The sequence below is a fragment of the Adiantum capillus-veneris genome, chromosome 4, assembly GCF_014529385.1.
Source record: "Adiantum capillus-veneris isolate H3 chromosome 4, ASM1452938v2, whole genome shotgun sequence".
Lineage (NCBI taxonomy): Eukaryota > Viridiplantae > Streptophyta > Polypodiopsida > Polypodiales > Pteridaceae > Adiantum > Adiantum capillus-veneris.
In genome coordinates, this window is record NC_140934.1 from 140,039,401 (window position 1) to 140,058,701 (window position 19,301).

Consider the following 19,301-nt stretch of genomic DNA (forward strand, 5'->3'; position numbering starts at 1 on the left):
AAAATCTGTATCTGTGGCATACTGATCGACCATATCCTCGAAGCTCCTATGATGTATCGCGGAAATAGCCAGAACCAACGGTTTCCGAGACAAAGCATTTGCCACCACATTCTTCTGTCCCTGCACATGGACAATCTGGAAGTGGAACTGTGACAAGATGTTCGCCCACCGCATCTGTTTTTCCGAAAGCTGCTTCTGTGACAAGAAGTAGCGCAAACTCTGATGGTCTATAAAGACAGTAAAATCCGCTCCGAGTAGGTAATGCCGCCACTGAGTAAGAGCATGGATAACCGCCAAAAGCTCTTTCTCATAGATCTGTGTTGTCATCTCCGGCCTAGAGAACAAACGGCTCTCGTAAGCTATGACATGGCCTTCTTGCATCAAGACCGCACCCAGACTACGACCACAAGCATCACAAAATACTACAAATGACTTCTGCAAGTCCGGCAAAGTCAAAATAGGTCCTGTAGTCAATTTCTCTTTCAACGTCTGAAAGGCAGTCACCTCTGGGGGTCCCCACGAAAAAGGTACTCCTTTCTGTGTCAAGATATGCAAAGGGGAAGCAACCTCTGCAAACTTTCGTATGAACCGCCTGTAGTACGAACACAGTCCCAAGAAGCTTTTAACTTCATGGACATTCTTCAAGTCGGGCCAATTACGGATAGTCTCTATCTTGGCCGGATCCATTTGCACTCCCCGGCCGACACAGTGTGTCCCAAAAAGTGTATCTCTGGTAGGAAAAATTCACTTTTCTTTGCATTAATCACTAACTTGTGATCTCGTAATGCCTGAAAGACCTGAAGCAGATGATCTCTGTGTTCTGCCTCATTCTTGGAGAAAACAATGATGTCGTCAAAGAAAGTGCCAACAAATAGCTTGTATTCTCGAAAAATCCTATCCATCATCCGGTTAAATGTCGCAGGAGCATTGGTTAAGCCAAAAGGCATCACCAAAAACTCAAATAACCCAAAAGTCGTCCGAAAAGCTGTCTTGTAGACATCTCTTGGCGCGATCCTGATCTGAAGATATCCACTCTTCAAGTCAATCCTGCTAAAGCACGAGGATCCCTGTAACTTGTCGAGTATATCATCAATCCTACGAATCGGAAATCTGTTCTTGATGGTGATTTCGTTGAGAGTGCTATAATTGATGCACATTCTCCAAGATCCGTCTTTCTTCAAAACCAACAACACTGGAGAGCAATACGGTGAAGTACTAGGCTGGACAAGACCCTTTTCCAAGAGGTCTTTTACTGAGTTCATAATCTTTTCATTCTGTACTCGGCTCACACGATAAGGTGGCCGATTCGGTGGCGTGCTTCCAGATATCAAATCAATGGTATGATCTTCAGGCCCTCTCAAAAGCAATCGGCATGAGCGTGGAGAAAAAAATCTTGGCGTTCTTTTCTTCAGGTCAAAACATATTCAACCTTTATGCATCGTTCAGTTCTCCCAAAAGAATGAGTAAGAAAACTGAAGTTCATCAAGTACAATCTCTAAGTCCTTCATTTATCAAAGTCGCTTTCTCGGCCCGGTAGTCAACCACGGCGTAGTTCTTGTGGTACCAAGGGATCCCGAGTAGAACGTCACTCGCGTGCCCTGAACACCCCTGTCATTGCAAACAAAGTTTGCCAATGCTCGGTGTAATGGCAACATCCCATCCGGGTGCCAGTCGAACTACTTCCGCCTGTGGCGTCAGTCTATCGGGCGTAGTTCCAAATCGAGCCGCCAATTCCAAATGAAAAGAAGTTGGCCTTGGCTCCTTCAAAAGAGCTTCCTTATCCTTCACTTTGCCCCGAAAGCGGCAAAGTTTGTACTTTCATTCATTAGATTCGGTGCAGGTCCCACGCCATGTGGTACCAGTTCTGCTTTTCTATCTGCCTTTTCTGCCACATTCCTCAGTTGCTCTCGAACTCTCAGACCTGTCGTCGTCTTTATCATTCTATTCTTTCTGTGCCTTATCAGGGCACTTCGCGGAAATATGTCCATGTTTCCCGCATCCAAAGCACTTCCCCTCTCTGATGAAGCGAGCTCTCTCCTCAGGAGTAAGCTTGGGTCGTGCATCCTTTTTTTTCTCTGGGTTGCTCTTTTTCATTCTACTTTCATTCCCAGAAGTCTGTTCGGCTCGTTGTGTCATGGCCTTATCTGTGGGGTAGGTCAGACTGCCAGAGTGAATGGCAAAGCCCCGCTTCGCATTACTCATCAACTCCTGAATAGAAGCTGACTTCTATTCCAAGCAGTGATCTCAGATCTCTGTAGGTAGACCCAAGGTAAAACGCTCAATCTGTTCTCTGAACGAGATCTTCTTGAATGGAGAGGCGGGTAGAAAAGAGCTCCAGAATCCTTCACAGTAAGTATTTACTGTAGCGCTCTTGGTCATCCGAAGATGGGTCCAAGCAACTCGTATATCTCGTTCATATTCTTGCGTCAACCAAGAAGAAATAAAAAGCTTCTTAAATTTCAGCCATTTAACTGGTGCAGTCTTGTTTAAAAGAAGCATGGACCACCAAGTACGAGCATTCCTCTTAAAGTAAGAGGCAGCTCTCTGAATCTTGGAGTGCTCTGAATAACGTCCTCCCGCGAAAGCGATGTCAAACTGCTGAAAAAAAGACAAAGCCTTCGAAGCATCCGAGTATCCTGAAAAAGTATCAAACTTGATCGAGTGGCACCTTCCTTAAACTCTCGGACTTTCTTGCTTTTATCTTCGAGAAAGTCATACTGGTTGGCTTTGTAAAAATTCTTCTTGTTCGCATAAAACTTTCCGTCATCGGAATCTGAGCTATCTGTAGACGAGTCCTCAGTAGAACTGTCAGTCTCTGGGCGAGATGTAGCCTTCTTTGCCTTTTTCTTGCCCTTTCCGAAGCTTTGTGTCTTGCTTCGCTTTTTGCTTTTTCTGTCTTCTTCGCTCTAATCCGAGGAGCTAGAAGAACTGTCAGAAGAAGAAGAAGAAGAACTGGGTACTCCTGCAAATCGAACACGCTTCTTCCGTTTCTTTGCCTTGTCAAATGTCACCCGACGATCCAAATATCCCGGGAAGTCAGTGCCTTTCTTCTGCTTTTTGTCTTTCTTTTGCACGTCGAAAAGCTGAGCAATCCGTGCATCAACCACGTTCTCCAGTTCCTTCTCCGTATATTTCTTGGAGGCAGATGGTTTCTTGAGAGCGGGTTTCGGGAGTGGTGTTGTGGTTCTCTGCCACTCCGTCTGTACCTCTTCCAAAGAGGTCTGGTTCATATATTTTGCCATCTTTGGGTCCTTGGCAAAATTGAGCATCATCTTTGTTGCATCGCCAATCAATTGACGACGCTCCATCTCTCTTTGCTCCGCCTGAGTAGGCCGAGGCAGGCCATACTCTCTGTCTGAATCTTCGTTGTGATCCCAATCCGCATCTCTAGATGCAGAAGGAGTCGATTGATCATTGCCTGAAGCCATAGGTGCCGCGGAAAAAAATTTTCGGGGATCGGATTTCCCGTAGAAGAGAAATCGGCCGTGCTCTGATACCACTGTAACAAACTTGGACACTCCAAGTCAAGAATCAACCGCGACAGCACCAAATAACCACTTCAAAACAATTCACAGATCACAATAGATTTGCATTGGCCCGGCGGAGTTCCGTGCCTAGAGATATTGGCCCCAAAGACTAGCGCCCCTTTCGGTATTTCTTTTTGTATTAATCAATCATCAAAGTACAAGAGAGCGGTTAGGGTTTCACTCTCAGACTCTGCGTCCAGATGCTCTGAGAAGTGAGGCCCTCACCACTAATTTAAAGGTTACAAGGGATGCCCAAAAGCAGAGCCCCAAAAGCTTTCAAAATCAAAAGCATCAGTTCTCTCTCTTAGAGAGAGTCTCTTTTTTTTTTTAAATTTTAAAAAAAAAGCAAGTTCTCTCTCTTTCATGCAAAAAGCAACGCCCAAAAGCTGCCAGCGCAAATTGCGGCGCAATTTCCGGAAAATCCGTACAACCCTGCCACGTGGCACTGGCGCCAGAAATTAGGGTTTCAGCCAGCAGTTAGGGTTTCCAGAAATTAGGGTTTGCTGCGAATTAGGGTTTTTGGCAGTTTTTAGGGTTTGCAGGAATTTTAGGGTTTCTGGCAGAAATTAGGGTTTCTGCTGTCCGCCACGTCATCACTTTGTGACACTTTCTGCCCTACGTAGAGTATGTTATGCCCCACTAGTGGGCTTCTCATTTGACCTATGTACAGTTCTGGGGGTTTATGCGCGTTTGCCAAGGCAAGAGCCTTCTGAACAGGAACCGGATTAGCTAATTGCTAATCCCCCACAGGTACGCACAGTTCCATCACGAAAGATTGCGAGTTTGGAGAGTTTTCTCGCGTGAAAACTCGTCCAATTCACAGGGGAACTGTCCCATTGCGTGCGGGAGCCCTTGGGACACGCGTAGGCATGTTCGCTCCGCTAAAAACGATCCGAAACAGGGAATTACAGCCTGCTGTGTTTTTCTGCAGGTTTAGGGTTTCGCACCTAAACTGCAAGGGAACATCGGGGGAGCCTCGTGAGAGCCTTGGGATGCGTGTACAGGCTTTTGGGCTCCCGGCAGTGAAAAACAGAGAATTACAGCCCGCTGAATTTCTGTGACAGCTCACTAGAAAGTTTCCAGATATCGAGGGAATCCGTCCTAGACAGGGGTTTTTGACCTACAGGGGTTTTTGCGCCGTTATGTTGTTGAAATCCGGTCGAAAACCTGCGTTTTCAGCCCTTGCCAGGTTTGGACAGCTTTGTGAAAGCTTGTGAGTGGTTGGATCGTCTACCTTAATTTGAATAAAGAAATACCGAAAGGGGCGCCAGTCTTTGGGGCCCACAGGGTGTCGGTCTCGTGTGCGCAGTGACATTCTAGTCGTTGGACGCAACTGTGTTCTCTTTCCTTCTCAGTGTTGTGTGTAAAGTTAACAGGTAATTGAAATAGTACCGCCCTCTACGTTGTACGGGCCGGTTATACCTGCATGTCCAAGCTCTCTGTCCAAAGAGCCTACACTCGCTCTATGAGTGCAGAGTCCAGCAAGACCCTCTTAGGGATGCGAAGCATCGTGCTCCCCCGCCTCTGCCTATCTGTCACTTTGAGGATCACTGGTGCATGGTCCGAGAAGGAAGTCCCTGCCAGAATGCCAACTGTCCCACCCAAGTCACAAAAAAAGTCACTAGTGTAGAAACGAGCTATCCGCGATATATTCAGTCCTCCCACTCTACGGTCTGAACCAGAGAAGGCCAGGTTGTCTGGGGGCCTCACAAAGCTAGAGTGCTGCCACACATCTGAAACCCTCAGAGTCGTACAAAACCTCTCCCAAGCTGCCACCTCAACTCCCTGCAGAGTAGCGTGGCTACCACCAATCCTGTCAGAAGGGTCCTCCAACATGTTGAAGTCACCCCAATGCACCACTGCTCTGCTTGCGGTAGAGACTCAACAATCTGTGACCAAAACTCTGCTCGTGCACTCGCCACATTGGACGCATATATGTTCAGGAAGCCCACAAGGCAACCTTGAACCTGCATAGTGATCCACTGAGCCTTGCCTGGCACAATAATCCCTTTGCCCACAACGGCCTGCTGTAGAGACTCCGCAATAGTCATACATACTCCACCTTGGATGCCTCCGGGTCCAAAAGCAGCTGACCAAAAAGTATCATATCGTCCACGCAAGAGCTGACCACATTGTCTAATGCGGCTCTCACATAGATGATGCTCCTGTAGCATAAGGAGATTAATCTCTCCTCCCACAAGGCAACGTTGAAGCTCCTGACGCAATCGACCCCTCTGACATTGAAATTGGGACCCACCTAATCCCTGCACGTTCCATGAGACGATCCTCATGGGGAGCGAGAGAGAACAGATGCTGCCGTAGCAGGTAGACGTGCTATCTTCGAGGCTGGCTTGGATGGGGAGTAATCCGCATTCGAGCGTCCTCTAGATAAGCGTGACTGCAAAGAGTACCTGGCCAAGCCTAGGTAGACCGAGCCGTGTGTAAAGCAACCTCCTCTGCCCAGGAGTCCTCATGAATGTTTACATAGCATGGCGGGCACTGCGTATCAACAAAGAAGTGAACCACAATGTGACTAGATCCTGCTGTTGCATCTGGAGGGGTCATAGCAAACTTGGTCAATGGCCACAAAGTCTGAAGCATGTCTGTAACTCGTAGTCCTCCCATGTGGTGAGAGAACTCCTAGGGCCTGTGTCTTAGCCACTCCAACACTAAGTCGAGAGTTCACTCAGTCTGGTCCCTGCCGCAAAGGGAAAGAAGAGGGGGGGCTGTGTGGGGGGAGGGGGGCTCTGTCGGGGGTGAAGCTGAGTGGGCAGGAGTAGGACCTCGTCTTGCTCAAGAGGACCGAATCGGTCCCCCCGTGGGACCCACTACTGTTGGGCAAGCGCCGTTAGACCACCCAGCTGCCAGGTTGTCGCAGTGGCCCCTGCCGTCGTCGACCGCGGACCTGTTGCCATCCCTCCTCCGTTGGAGCCCCAGGCTCGGAGGGTTGCTCTGCCTGTGTGCTCTGTGTCTCTGCCTCTGGCTGTTGGCCAGCCCTTGTAGGCTGGGGTTGGGCCTGTGGTGTAGGTCGGGGCCTCCTCCGTGGACAGGCCTTTGCAAGATGGTCCATCTGTCGACAAATGAAGCACTGATTCGGGAGGCCCGAATACTCCACGCTCTGTCTAAACCACCCCCCACTCACGCAAGGGAGAAGGATGACCTTCGCGAGTGTGAGTATCCCTAACCAGAACGCGAACTGAGGGAATGCCGGCCGCCTTGGCCGCTACTGAGGCTGCCGTGCGAGGTGTCTCCAGGATAGTCCCAATCACTGAGCCTATCCTGGATAAAGGTGGTAGGTATTCCCGTCGCAAACTAGGAAGCCGACGGAGATGGGAATGTCTGTCTCTACCAAAACATCTGAAGCAAGGTCAAAACCATGTCTCCATTGTCGAAAGTGGGCTTGAACTGCTCGGATGGTCAAAGGACTCATGGCGATGACCTTGGACGCCATCTCGGAGGTCTCAAACTCGATCTGGTAGTAGCCTCGTCTGAGGATCTGAACGTCCAAGATCTTGCCCACCTCCGCGAGAAGGCGCGCTTGGAGAAGATCACGCAGCTCTCCATTGCTAGGTTTGGTGCCGAGAATCTTGCAGATGACAGAAGTTGCATGCAGGCGCTCTACCTCTGTGGCTAGGCTTGCTTGCTCTGTCGGTGAAAGAGCAAGTCGAATGGTGGGCTCAGCGAGGTCGGGCGAGGGGACTTCATTGGAGTTCCTCTGTGGCGGAGCATGAGCCTCCATCTGTCTGCTGCTGTGAAGAAAAAGCGGAGAAACGTCGATGAAGAGGGAAACTCTTGCGGGACCGAGCACGTAAAGGATATCGGTCCGACAAGCAGGAGAGGTCGAAAATAAGATAAAATGAAGCGGGGGGGCCGCTGGCTAAAGGTAAAAAGCAGGAAGGCGGGCGTGGCAAAGGGGGTGGCAGGCGGAAAGGGTTGCGGCGGGGGGACAGCGGGCGGGCAGCGGGACGAGCAGGAAGAGGGGGGGGGGGATTACCTTCTTGGACAAGATCTACAACATGCAATTGTTGTCGGTGCCCGATTTTAGTAGGGGCCTTAGATCCCACCCTCTTATGCCCGTGGCAATAGAACCAACAGGTTACGAACTCCATCATAATGGTAACCAATACTTGCAAAAACTGGTCTTACAATGTTTTTGCACCAACCAGGATTTGAGAAAACCGGCTCAGGTTAGTACCTAGTTCTGCACCCACTATTGGGCACTGACGACGTTAGTGGGGATGTCGTGGTATTTAGTCAATACTATGCATAATGGAGCTGATGGTTATATTGTCTTGTGTGTGACTACCATGAGGCTATACCTTGCACTTTCCTTCAAGGGTGAATCTGGGCTTATCCTGGATTCATTTAGGTATATGCCTTTTTTTTTGAGGTAATTAATAATCAGTATTTTGCTTCTAGAAAACACATTGTGCATGTCTATTATGAAATTTATGCCTTGAATTTTGACTTTTAAGCACCCATTTATAACACTCGCAGCAAGCATTGGCCTATGAGTTGCACATTACAAAGATGTTGAGATTTCTGTTGATTTCAAGAGATCCTTTACCAGAAAACATAAGTTTTTCTTCCTTGGAAATCAGAAAATCGAGAACTTCAATTTGTTTTCCTTATAAAGCTGTTGAAACACACTTAAACCAGCTATCTCACAAAGGTGGTCTATTGATTGGATAGTAAAAAGTCTTTTTGTGAGCACTGGCATTGCCATCACAAAGGTGGAAAATACAAACTGCACCCTTGCATGTACTGATACTTGAAAATGCACATTGAAAAGGATGTAAGCAATACCCATAACCATCCACTCATAAGATAAATTTAAATAAAAAATTGCTATGCAAACTATTAAGTTTGTATGCACCATGAGGCTTCATGGTGAAACTCCGCGTTTCGCCATGCGACATTCTGGGATTCAAACATTTTATGATGACACTGATGGAAAATGTGCATTTAAAGGCCTTAAGAAAAATCCATGTCAAACCATCTGATATTCAAATGCAACTTTGAAACTATGAAACCTGAGCATTCGCACAATGCCAAAAGAGAAGCTCTCTACATGTATCCTGGGTTCTCAGTACTAACAAAACTTTGCAAGAGATTGTGGTTGTACAATGGTTAAACTGGCACAAATATCCCATAAAGACCTCTATCAATCATAGTGAAGCAAGGTTGCAGAACCACCAGCAAACAATGTTGCCACCTCAGAGATGGCATCCGGGGGTAGGGAAGATAGCTCAGAACTTTGGCAGGAACATTAAACCTAACCCATCTCTGCCTCAGACTCCAGCAGTCAAATGTCTGCATAGAGATTTGATATGAGAACATATGCAGTACCATTTGCAGGTTGCAAACTCACTGCATGGTCGAACACATAATCCAGCTCTCGATCACCATGTCTACGGCACGAACTGAGCACAGACATCAAAGCGTCATTATCAGCCTCCATTGGCATCTTACTCGACACATCCTTCAACCTTGACCAAACCCCTGTGCGCCCAAGTAGGTCTAGAAGAACACCAAAATGTTTTATATCTTAAGGAACATCAAAGTCTTCCCACATGGTAGTAAAAAAATCCAAACCGTCCATAATAACACCAGCATGACTGCAACAAGATAGTACCGACGTTAAAGCCACACGATCAGGCTTAACACTAGCTAATATCAACTGACTGAACATTGACATAGTAGCCAGCAGGCTTCCTTCACTTGCATGACCTGAAATGCATGCATTCCAAGAGCCCATGTGAGGCCTGGGGAGCTCAAAGAAGACCACTTCACCATCCTTCATGCAGCCACAGTTGTTATACGAATGAATAAGAGTAGCCGCCAAATTCAAATCGTCTTCAAGCCCCACACAGATAACACCATACTGGAGGTAGTGCACCATCTTCAAGTTACCCATTGCACCAGCGGCTTGCAAAATGCAAATGTATGCAACAGAGTCTAGGGTTGGAATCTGTTTGAGCAACTGGCTGTAAAGGCTAAAAGCCTTCTCTTCTTCATTTTGCTCAACAAAAACGGACAACAAAGCATTAAAAGACACCACATCATGTCGAAAGAGAGCGTCAAATGCACTCTCAGCATCATCAACTGCGCCACATTTTCCATACATACGTATAAGAGTATTCCCAACAGGTGCCTCTGAAGCATAACCTTTACTATTAGAGTCTGTATGTAATGCACGTCCAATTTCCAATGACGCCTTCTTGGTTGGAACGTCATTAATGGCCTGCCCTACTTTGTCTACGAGGGCAGAGCAGCTTGGAGAGCAACAATATACATGAACGGATCTGGAATTATTATGTTATTCAGTGCTTCTTTGGACAACCAAAGCCTTCTTCCCTTGACCACTTTCGACATGCGCTGAGAGAATTGCACAGCATGATACCTTATTGTGCTGAGGCATGCTCATGAAACCATGCTCTGCTTCTACAGTAGCCCCACACCTCCCATATGCACTGACAAGGGCTCGAAATGAAGACATCAGATGTAAAACCTAGCTTTTTTGCATCCGCATGTAGTGCCTGTGTTATATCCAAAGCCTTCACCTTTGTCAATGTTTCCTGCACAAACACAGGCAGTTCACTCTTTGCAATAGCACCACAAGCCTCAAGCACAGACACAAGTGTTCTCTCACTTACTAAGAGTCCCTGATGCTTCATCTGCCTATACAGCAACAAAGCTTTTTGGCCTTTACCCTGCTCAGAATATCCCGCAATCATGGCACTCCATTAAACATCATTGTGATCAGAAATCCCTAGAAAAGCATGCTCAGCATCCATGAGGACCCCGCACTTGGCATGCATTCTTACGAGAGTGCTGCCTACATGGACACGGGAAGTGAAATTTCTGAAGTGGGCAATGGCATGCAATCGCCTACCTTGCTCAAGCTCCCCAATGATTCCGCAAGCCTTCAAGAGAGAGACAAATGTGTACGTATTTGACTCCACACCATCCTGCAGCATGGAGTCATGCATCCTTAGAGCTTCTTCTGCTTGACCTGCAGCAGTGTAGGCGGAAATTATGGCAGTCCAAGAAAGAACACTGCGGTATTGCAAAGTCCACGCTAGATCGCAAGCCTCTTGGATCCCTCCACATGTCGCAAAAGCTGCCACTATCTGATTACCAAGAGAGCGTGGTGACGTTGAAGGTAAGCATACAAATTCGTAATATTGGCAAGGGATTTTTCCTTGCAGCAAGCGGCAAGGAAGGAGAGGTAGCTGGTCGAGGAAAGAGGGGTCGGCATGAGACCGAGCAACTCGAGAGCTTCGCCCAGGTGGCCCTCCAGGCAGAGACCTTGAAAGAGCATATTGTTCTCATGGTTTTGCGAGGCGGCCTTAATGGAAGACGAAGCTCCATTAACGCCACAAGAGCTGCCATAATCTGAGCTATCGAGGGCCTCGCAGAGCAAGGAAAAACATATGTCACCATCGCCACAGGCAAGTCATGAGAGTGGCGCTGCCGGTGTTGCCCATTGGAGGGAGCAAAGCACCTACGCAGCGTAGTAAACCTGCTTCCATGTCCGAAGCGATGTTTGGTCTTCAAAACTAAAAAACGATTGATAAAATCACAAGGCACATATTGTAAAGTACACACTCTGTTGCACACTCTGATCTCCTCCTTTATTCATCCGGCTCTAAGGGCCTTATACTACATGGCTGGTCCAATATCAAGAACGGGTGACACCTGGCATCTTGTGCCGTTACAACTGCTGCTTACTAGGCAGACTGGGATGTCTGGGCTGGTATGCTGACTGGGCTTGACTGCGCTTGCATGTCACACCTCCCCCCCACGGAAGTGGAGTGGACTGGGGATGAGGAGGGAAAATAGAGCTTGATTCGAGATACATGTGCCGTCGTGGTGGACTGATTGGAGAGTCGCTGGAGTCGGTATGTGGTGGGGCTGAGCTTTTGAATGACTGTGTATGGGCCAATCCAACGGTGGAGGAAGGATTCATTGAGGCCAGGGCGGCGGATAGGGAAATACAAGCTGACCTGTGAACTTACGGCATAGTCTCTCAGTTGACGGCCTTCGTCATACTGACGCTTCTGTTTCTTCTGGGCTTGTTGCATGTTGGTGGAGAGGTAAGCTAGCCAGTCCACTGCATCATGTTTGGTGGCTGTGACCTTGTTGCTCCATGGGTCAACTGGAAATCGTGGGTCTCGGCCGTAGAGGGCTCGAAAGGGGCTGACCTTTGTGGATGCCTGTACTGAGGTGTTGTAGGCATGTGTTGCATATGGAAGCATCTCGTCCCAGGTTTGATGCAAGGGGTCGATGTAGGCAGAGAGTGATTGCTTGAGGGTGCGGTTGAGATGTTCCGTCAGGCCATTCGTCTGAGGGTGGTATGGCGAGGAAAATCGTTGCTTGATGCCGAGACTTTGGGTAAGCACTCGTAACACTTCCCCTTTGAATTGCACGCCTTGGTCGGATAGAATGTGTTGTGGGCAGCTGTGTCGAAAGATTATGTTGTGCAGGAGGGCAGTCGCAACTGTGGAAGCTGTGCAATCTGGGATGGCTTGAACCTCACACCACCTTGTGAGGTATTCCGTCATGACGAGGATGTATCGATTGCCATCCATTGATGTCGGAAAAGGGCCCATGAGGTCCCAGCCAACTAGCTCAAAGGGTTCCGAGACAGAAATGGGAGTTAAGTGCCCTACCTGCTGACTTGGTGTTTTGATTTCTTGGCAAGTTGGGCATTGTTGTAGTTGTTGGGAAATTGTCTGGCGCATCCTAGGCCAATAGTGTGACTGCCTGATCTTTTCGAGGACCTTGTGAAAACCTAGGTGACCTGACAATGGGTGGGCATGAAAGTACTGGATGTACAGCCGTTGTAAGGCTTGAGGGATGTATAGCCGAGGATTGTGACCGAGCTTACTGAGGTAAAGCAAGTCATCAATGATGATGAACTGGCGATGGTGTGGGTGATCTTTGGAAGAGCGCAGATTGTGTATTATCTGTCGGATGGATGGGTCCGCCTGTTGAAGGGTGGGGAGTTGAGCCATGGGTACTGGTAATTGTGAAGATTCTACATGCGCCTGCTGAATTTCTGCACGTGACAATCCATCAGCCAACAAGTTGGTTGATCCTTTTCCGAATTTGATTTGGAAATTGTATTCTTGTAGGGCTAGAACCCATCTGAGTAAGCGACCAGGAGGGTGAGACTTTTGCAGCAGAGGAATGATTGGCTGGTGGTCGGTTTCGACGAGGGTATCAGACCCATGAAGGTATGGATGGAATTTGGCAAATGCCCAGACTATTCCTAATAATTCCTTCTCTGTTGTGGAGTAATTGAGCTCGGGTTTTGATAGGGCTCGGCTGATGAAAGAAATAGGACACCATCGACCCAAGTCATCTTGTTGGAGCAGTGCAGCGCCCAGACCTAAATTAGAAGCATCAGTTTGTAAGAGAAATGGCTTTTGAAAATCCGGGTGTGCTAACATTGCTGAGTTCTTTATAGCGGCCTTCAGCTGATAGAAACTTCGTGTACAGGCCTCATCCCATGAGTATGGAACATCCTTTTTGAGTAGATGCCGAAGAGGGTGGGTGATGGTAGCTAAGTTGGGTACAAACCTTAATGAAAAAGTAGCCATGCCGAGGAAGCTTTGTAAGTTCTTGACATTAGTGGGAGGAGGGTAAGAGCTGATGGCTTTTACCTTTGATGGGTCAATTTGAATGCCATCTGTAGAAATTAGAAAACCCAGGAACTTGAGGCTTGTGGCTCCCCACTTACACTTTCGTAACTGCAATTGAAGATTGAATTTATGTATTCGTTGAAGCACCTCTTGTAGAATGACTAGGTGTTGTTGCCAAGTTGTGGTATGAATCAGAATGTCATCTAAGTATACCAGCACATATCTTTGGTCTATCAAGTCTTGAAAGATGAGATTTGTTGTGCGCTGGAAAGTGCTCCCCACATCAGAAAGACCAAAGGGCGTCCTAGAGAACTCAAATAAACCACTTGGCGTTCTAAATGCGGTTTTGTGAGCATCTTTGGGGTCAAGGGGAATTTGCCAATAGTCGGACGCTAGATCTAGTGACGTGAAGTATCGAGATTTTCCAAGCTGGTCCAGGAGACCATCTGGTCGCGGGAGAGGGTACAAGTCGTGTTGAGTGACTTTATTAAGGGGTCGAAAATCTATACAGAATCTGTAAGACCCGTCGTCTTTCTTAACCAGGTGGGGCTTGGATGCCCAATCACTATTGGAAGGGATGATTATCCCTTGCTGAAGCATACTTGCGACTGCCTGGTTTATGTTGTGTATGTCTTTTGGCGATCTCCTTCTACTGGCCATCTTAATTGGGGGAGAATCGCCTGTGCGGATGGTATGATAGATGGGAAGGTTGATGACTTTTGGCTGACTGGTTTTGGTGAATAAAGAGGGGAACTTGGCCAAAATTGACCGGACATCTTGAGTGCGATGGGCTGTGTCTGTGATTGTGTGCTGAGTGTTGACGAAATTGGGGCCTCTGCTAGAATAGATGAAAAGGATGGGCAGTTTGCTTGGAAGGACAAGTGTATGGTGTTCAAAATTAAGTCGTGCTCGTGTCTTGACGAACCAATCACATCCCAGTGTTAGTGGGAATAATTGACGTGGCAGAACATAGAAATCATGTACAAATGTGGATGGACCCAGATGGAAAGTGCAACGTGCTACTGTCTTGGAATGATAGATGTTCTTATTATCTCCAAACAATACAAAAATAGGGGTAGAGATGAAAGTTTCGATGCCTAACTTAGTGACCAAATCTTGACTAATTGATGAAATGGTGCTGCCTGTGTCTAAAAGTGCTTCTTGTGATGTGTTATGAATGAGGGCGACAGTTGAACACACCATGCGGCTGGAAGTAGCGGCGGCTTGAATGTGCGAATGGGTGTCTTCCACCATCCATTCGCTCAGATGTTTTCTGGAAGAGCAGCAAGGGAGGCGGCATCAGCCAATTGTACCTGACTGTTCTGGATTTGTTGTCTCGCTTGCAGCTTCCAACAGTGTTTGCGGACATGCCCATAGTTGTTGCAAAAGAAACACTTCGGTCTCCCTTGTGCATCCCGCTCCGGCAAGCTCCTTCTGGAATGGTATTGACTGTTTTGGACATCAATATCCATTGGGGTAGGGGGTTCAGGTATGGCTCTTGTTGACAAGGTCGGAGAGAGGGTTGGTATCGATGTTGAAAACTCTGTGTCCATGCTGCTTTCTAGACGCTAGGCTATTTGAATGGCGTCATGGAAGGAGGTTGGGCCTTGGTCACGGACTCGACGGGCGATGTCATGTTGAAGCCGTGGCCACAGAAAATAGAGCTTCATTTCTTCAGACATGGCAGGGTCAGCGTGTAAAAACAGTTGATTGAGCTTAACAGCAAACTGAGCAATGGGTTCTTTATGTTGTTGGCGCAAAGCATTTAACTGTTGAAGAGCTGTTTGTGTGACATTTTGATGTGCAAAACTTTGTATTAATAGCCGTTTTAAAAGTGACCAATTACACTTGACCTGATCATGTTGCTGGACAAACTAGGTGGCGGCTACCCCATCCAAGAGTGTTCGCAATTCCAAGGCCTTGCGATCGTCATTCCAGTTATTGTAGCTTGCAACATTGTTGAAGTGATCAATCCATGTCAAGACATCCTCCGTTGGTAGCCCAGAAAAACTCTTGGGCCGTACCTTCGCATCTGTGCGCGTGGTGTTTTCCTGCTGATTAGTCAAGAAGCCTACCAAAGATTGGTTTGTGTGGTTGAGCTGTAGCAGCATGTTGGAGACCGCTGAGAAAATGTGCTCTAGAGGAGCTTGTGCAGGGTCGTTTGTGAACTCGGGATGCATCGAGGCATCGTCATATTGTGGCGAGCTAGGGGCTGGTCTGGGTGAACTGACATGGCTCATGTTTGTGAACGCGTGCAAGGAGTGGGTACTCTACTGTGCAATAAGGAGATTCGCTCTGTGTAGTGTTTGCAGAAAAACTGAGGGAAAGAAAAGTCTAGGCAAAGAAAAGGTTAAATTGGAGCGGGGGTTGAGTGCCCGCCAACTCCACCAATGTGAAGTACACACTCTGATCTCCTTCTTTATTCATTTGGCTCTAAGGGCCTTATACTACATGGCTGGTCCAGTATCAAGAAAGGGTGACACCTGGCATCTTGTGCCGTTACAACTGCTGCTTACTAGGCAGACTGGGATGTCTGGGCTGGTATGCTGACTGGGCTTGACTGCGCCTGCATGTCACAATATACTGGTACATACTGGTTGATTGCTTATTATATTGCTTTCGAATCTTCCCAAATACCCAGATTCGTACGCCAACAATGAGGTACACCAAGCACCAAAAGAATTATTACAATTTGCGATTTGAGCTCGACTCGATCTACTAAGCGGTTCTTCCGCTAACCACGTTAACCAAGTGCAGTGCTTGTCAGCAAGCCTTCCGCTTTTATTTTAAAAAAAGACTGACCTCTGCAACCCCTTCCCCGAACCTCATCCAGCTGCTGCAGCCGCCTTCCTTCGCTCGCCTCGGGTCCTCCCTTCGCCTCGCACCGCGCAGTCTACTGCTCGTATGCGCTGCCTTCTGTCCCACCTGCCAGGGTCACTTGCCTTCCCTGTCCTTCTTGCCTCGCGTGTGACAGGCTTGACCAGAGGATCTTACAAGATTCCCATCCAGCAATTTTATGAAAATCGTAGGCACATACTGGTGGCTTTTCATTTATATTACATAGAATCTTTACAAATTCCTTCGCTTTCCTTTCTCTCAGCATGGCATAGAGCGAGAAAAACTCCTGTTCACCAAAGAGATTTGAACACTGACGCTCACAAACCTCATTTCGAAACATACGTGCTAACCAACCGCACCAGCTCCTCACGGCGCCAGTGCATGATGCCTCTTTGATATATATAAATAACTTCACGTTGTCTTTACCCCTCCGTCCAACTACATGGCGGCGTGGCTTCCCTCTGTAGATGCAGACAGTGCTCCCTCAGTCCTTGCTTGCTGCAATGCGGCTTCGACATCCGTGCTCCTTCTACCGCTCGTTATTGGCTCCCCGACAGATGCTGTGCTCCTTCTGCCGCTGTCAGGAGTTTTTTGGAGCAAGGGATTGCGCATATGTACATACACATGCACGGTGCATCAAATAAAGAATTGCCCATTTTCCTTAGCCAGGTGGTTACGTGGGGCCCACATGTGTACAGGTAGGACAGCATGTACATAGTTCATCGATTTTCACTATCACCAGTACCAGTATGTTTTTTCTACAATAATGAGGAGTTTATAGCGCGTAAAACTTCTCGAGGAAGCTATCCGCGGGCCGACGACGTGAGGTCAGCAGGTGCGTTAGATGGCATCTAGTGGCGTCAGGAGGGCGAACGAGGTCAATATTTGCACGCGGATGAGGACGGACACAACGTGGGTGTTTTCTTGTGAGAGTTATGCAGAAAGGTCATCATTAGGACCACTTTTTGGGGCCACTTCACGTGGTGGCGAGATGCATTAGTGGAAAAAAGCTGAGTGCCAGGTGTGCGAATGATGCAAAAAGGTGACAACTATGCACTGCGAGGTCAGTTTTTGGCCTGTTCGGGGTCCGTTTGAGGTCATCTAAAAGGCCAAGGGTGCCCAACTAATAAAGCTAAGTGTGGGAACTGAAAAAACTGAGAGAAGACCAGAAAAAACGTGGAGAAGAGAGGAGGAACAGCCGCAGGTGTGTTTTTGCCCATTTTGGAGCCTGTTTTGGCCGTAAACTGCTCATCCGAGGTCGGATTTGAGCACTTTGACATTGTAGACTAGGGTTTTGGGCCGTTTCGGACGCGATGGCGCTGTCCATTTTGCCAAATTCCTCACTCTTTTCTTGCTGTTTTTCTGTGTAAGTTTCTCCTATGAGCGAAGTTTCTGCTCTAGTTTGTGATTGTATCTGGTATCTTTTACCCATAGTGTGTGAGCTGTTTGCCCATTGGTGTTGGCCCAAGCTCATTTGTATCTAAACATCAGAAATTCTCCTCTCTTGAGCTGAGTTTTTTTGGGTGTGTGTGTGTGTGTGTGTGTGTGTGTATCTGTGTGGAGTGGGCAAGTGGATAGTTTCTCTCCTCTCACTCCAGAGGTGTGTTCCCTGTCTCGGCCAGGTGTGTTGTCTAAGCCGAGTGGTGCCCCATAGTGTGTGTGTGTATCATTCCAAGAGTGTGTGTCGGGTCGTTATAGAGGCGCTGTGTGTGTTTTCATACCGCTCACATTCTTTTGGCGCCCCCACGGAGGATCTTCTTCGAGTACCTTCTGCGTCGAGCTTCAAGCTTCGAGATTCGGGGTTACAGGTTGCAGATTACAGGTTACAGGTTACGGTTACAGGTACAGGTACAGGTACAGGTGATTCACACAGGTACATGTAGCTGGAGTACAGTGATATACTAGCAGTGATGTCACTTGCAGTTGTTGTGGGAATGCATCACTTGGCGCCTATTTGAGCGCATTGTCTGCTGAATTGTACGTTACTTGTGGAAACTGCCATTGTACGCATTTGTGGAGCCATACTTGGTTGTATTTGGCAGTCCCAGCCATTTCTGAGACTTGGTCTGGAAGATAGTCATTTCTGAGACTTGACTATATGCGATTTGCATTAGCCTTCGTGTGAGGGTCGATAGCGTGAGGTTTTTATTGAGCTGGGGGATTCTCAAATGTGGAGATCCTTTCGGTGATACAGGTAGCTGGAGCACCCTTTTTGTGACCTCGCCATAGGCTATGTACTAGTGATTCCTACTTGATGCTCGGGTTCTATTGTTGACAGTTTATGCATACATAGACAGTCTATATTTTGGGTTCCTACTGCTCTACTTCTGGGGAAACTCTGTCAAAATTTTCCCAAGTTATGATGGCTGGTTTTTTGGTATTTTGAGCCATTTATGCTGTTATGCTGCTGAAATTTTGGCAAAATCAGAGGTTGAGTCAGGTGTGCCTTTTTGGGAGCTTCATGGTTGGCTTTAATGGATGATCAAAATGGCCCTCAGTTCACTCCTTTTCATTTAACTCAAAGAATTCAGATTAATGTTCATGTGTCCAGGAAGATCTTTTTCCAGCAGCGCATAGTCTTTATGTTTGGGCCAAGAAGATTGAGAGAGATCCTGGAATGTCCTTTGCCTGTTGTAATTCCAATGATCAACTACGAAAACTCATTTGATGTGCATATGTTTGTCCTTATCTAAAGCTGAGCTCCATTGAAGTTTCTAGGGATTGGGTAGTGAAAAGTTTTGGGTTCTTGCACGTGTGTTCGAAAGGGTTCTCAAAGCATCATAATTTGGGTAGCCATGGCTTTCTCTTATCCGGAGTTTCATGGAAGAAGTGATGAAGATGTTGAAGAATTTTTGGAAAAGATGGAGGTTGCCTACATTAGCAACCAGATTCATGACCCTGCGCAGATGTTACGCCTTCTCCAAATTTGTTTGAAGAGTGACGCACGAGTTTGGTCTAAAGCATTTGAAGAGGAGTTGCGTGTGGCTGATCCACCTGTAAGGTTGAGTTGGGACAATCTAAGGCATGGATTGGAAGTGGAGTTTGTGAAGATAGAAGATCCTGACAAGGTGTGGCAAGAAGTACAGGCTTTGGTGCAAAAGGAAGGTGAGCCAGTAGATGCGTACATACGTAAGTTTTCATTGGCATGGGAGCGAATGTGCAAGGCTTTAGCACCACAGGTACCCCCGCCTGACATGATGAAGAAGGACAGGTTCTTGGCTGGTCTTTGGGAGAATATACGTTGGAGAGTGGAGCTAAAGAAGCCTAGGACATATGAGGATGCACT

General features: G+C 47.5%; 2 pseudogenes; both read right to left on the reverse strand.

Annotated features, from left to right (window-relative positions):
• Window positions 1–8,802: 8,802 nt before the first annotated feature.
• LOC147460060 (putative pentatricopeptide repeat-containing protein At3g01580) lies at window positions 8,803–11,106 on the reverse strand (annotated as a pseudogene).
• Window positions 11,107–14,439: 3,333 nt separating this feature from the next.
• LOC147460061 (uncharacterized) lies at window positions 14,440–15,417 on the reverse strand (annotated as a pseudogene).
• Between the last annotated feature and the right edge of the window lie 3,884 nt (window positions 15,418–19,301).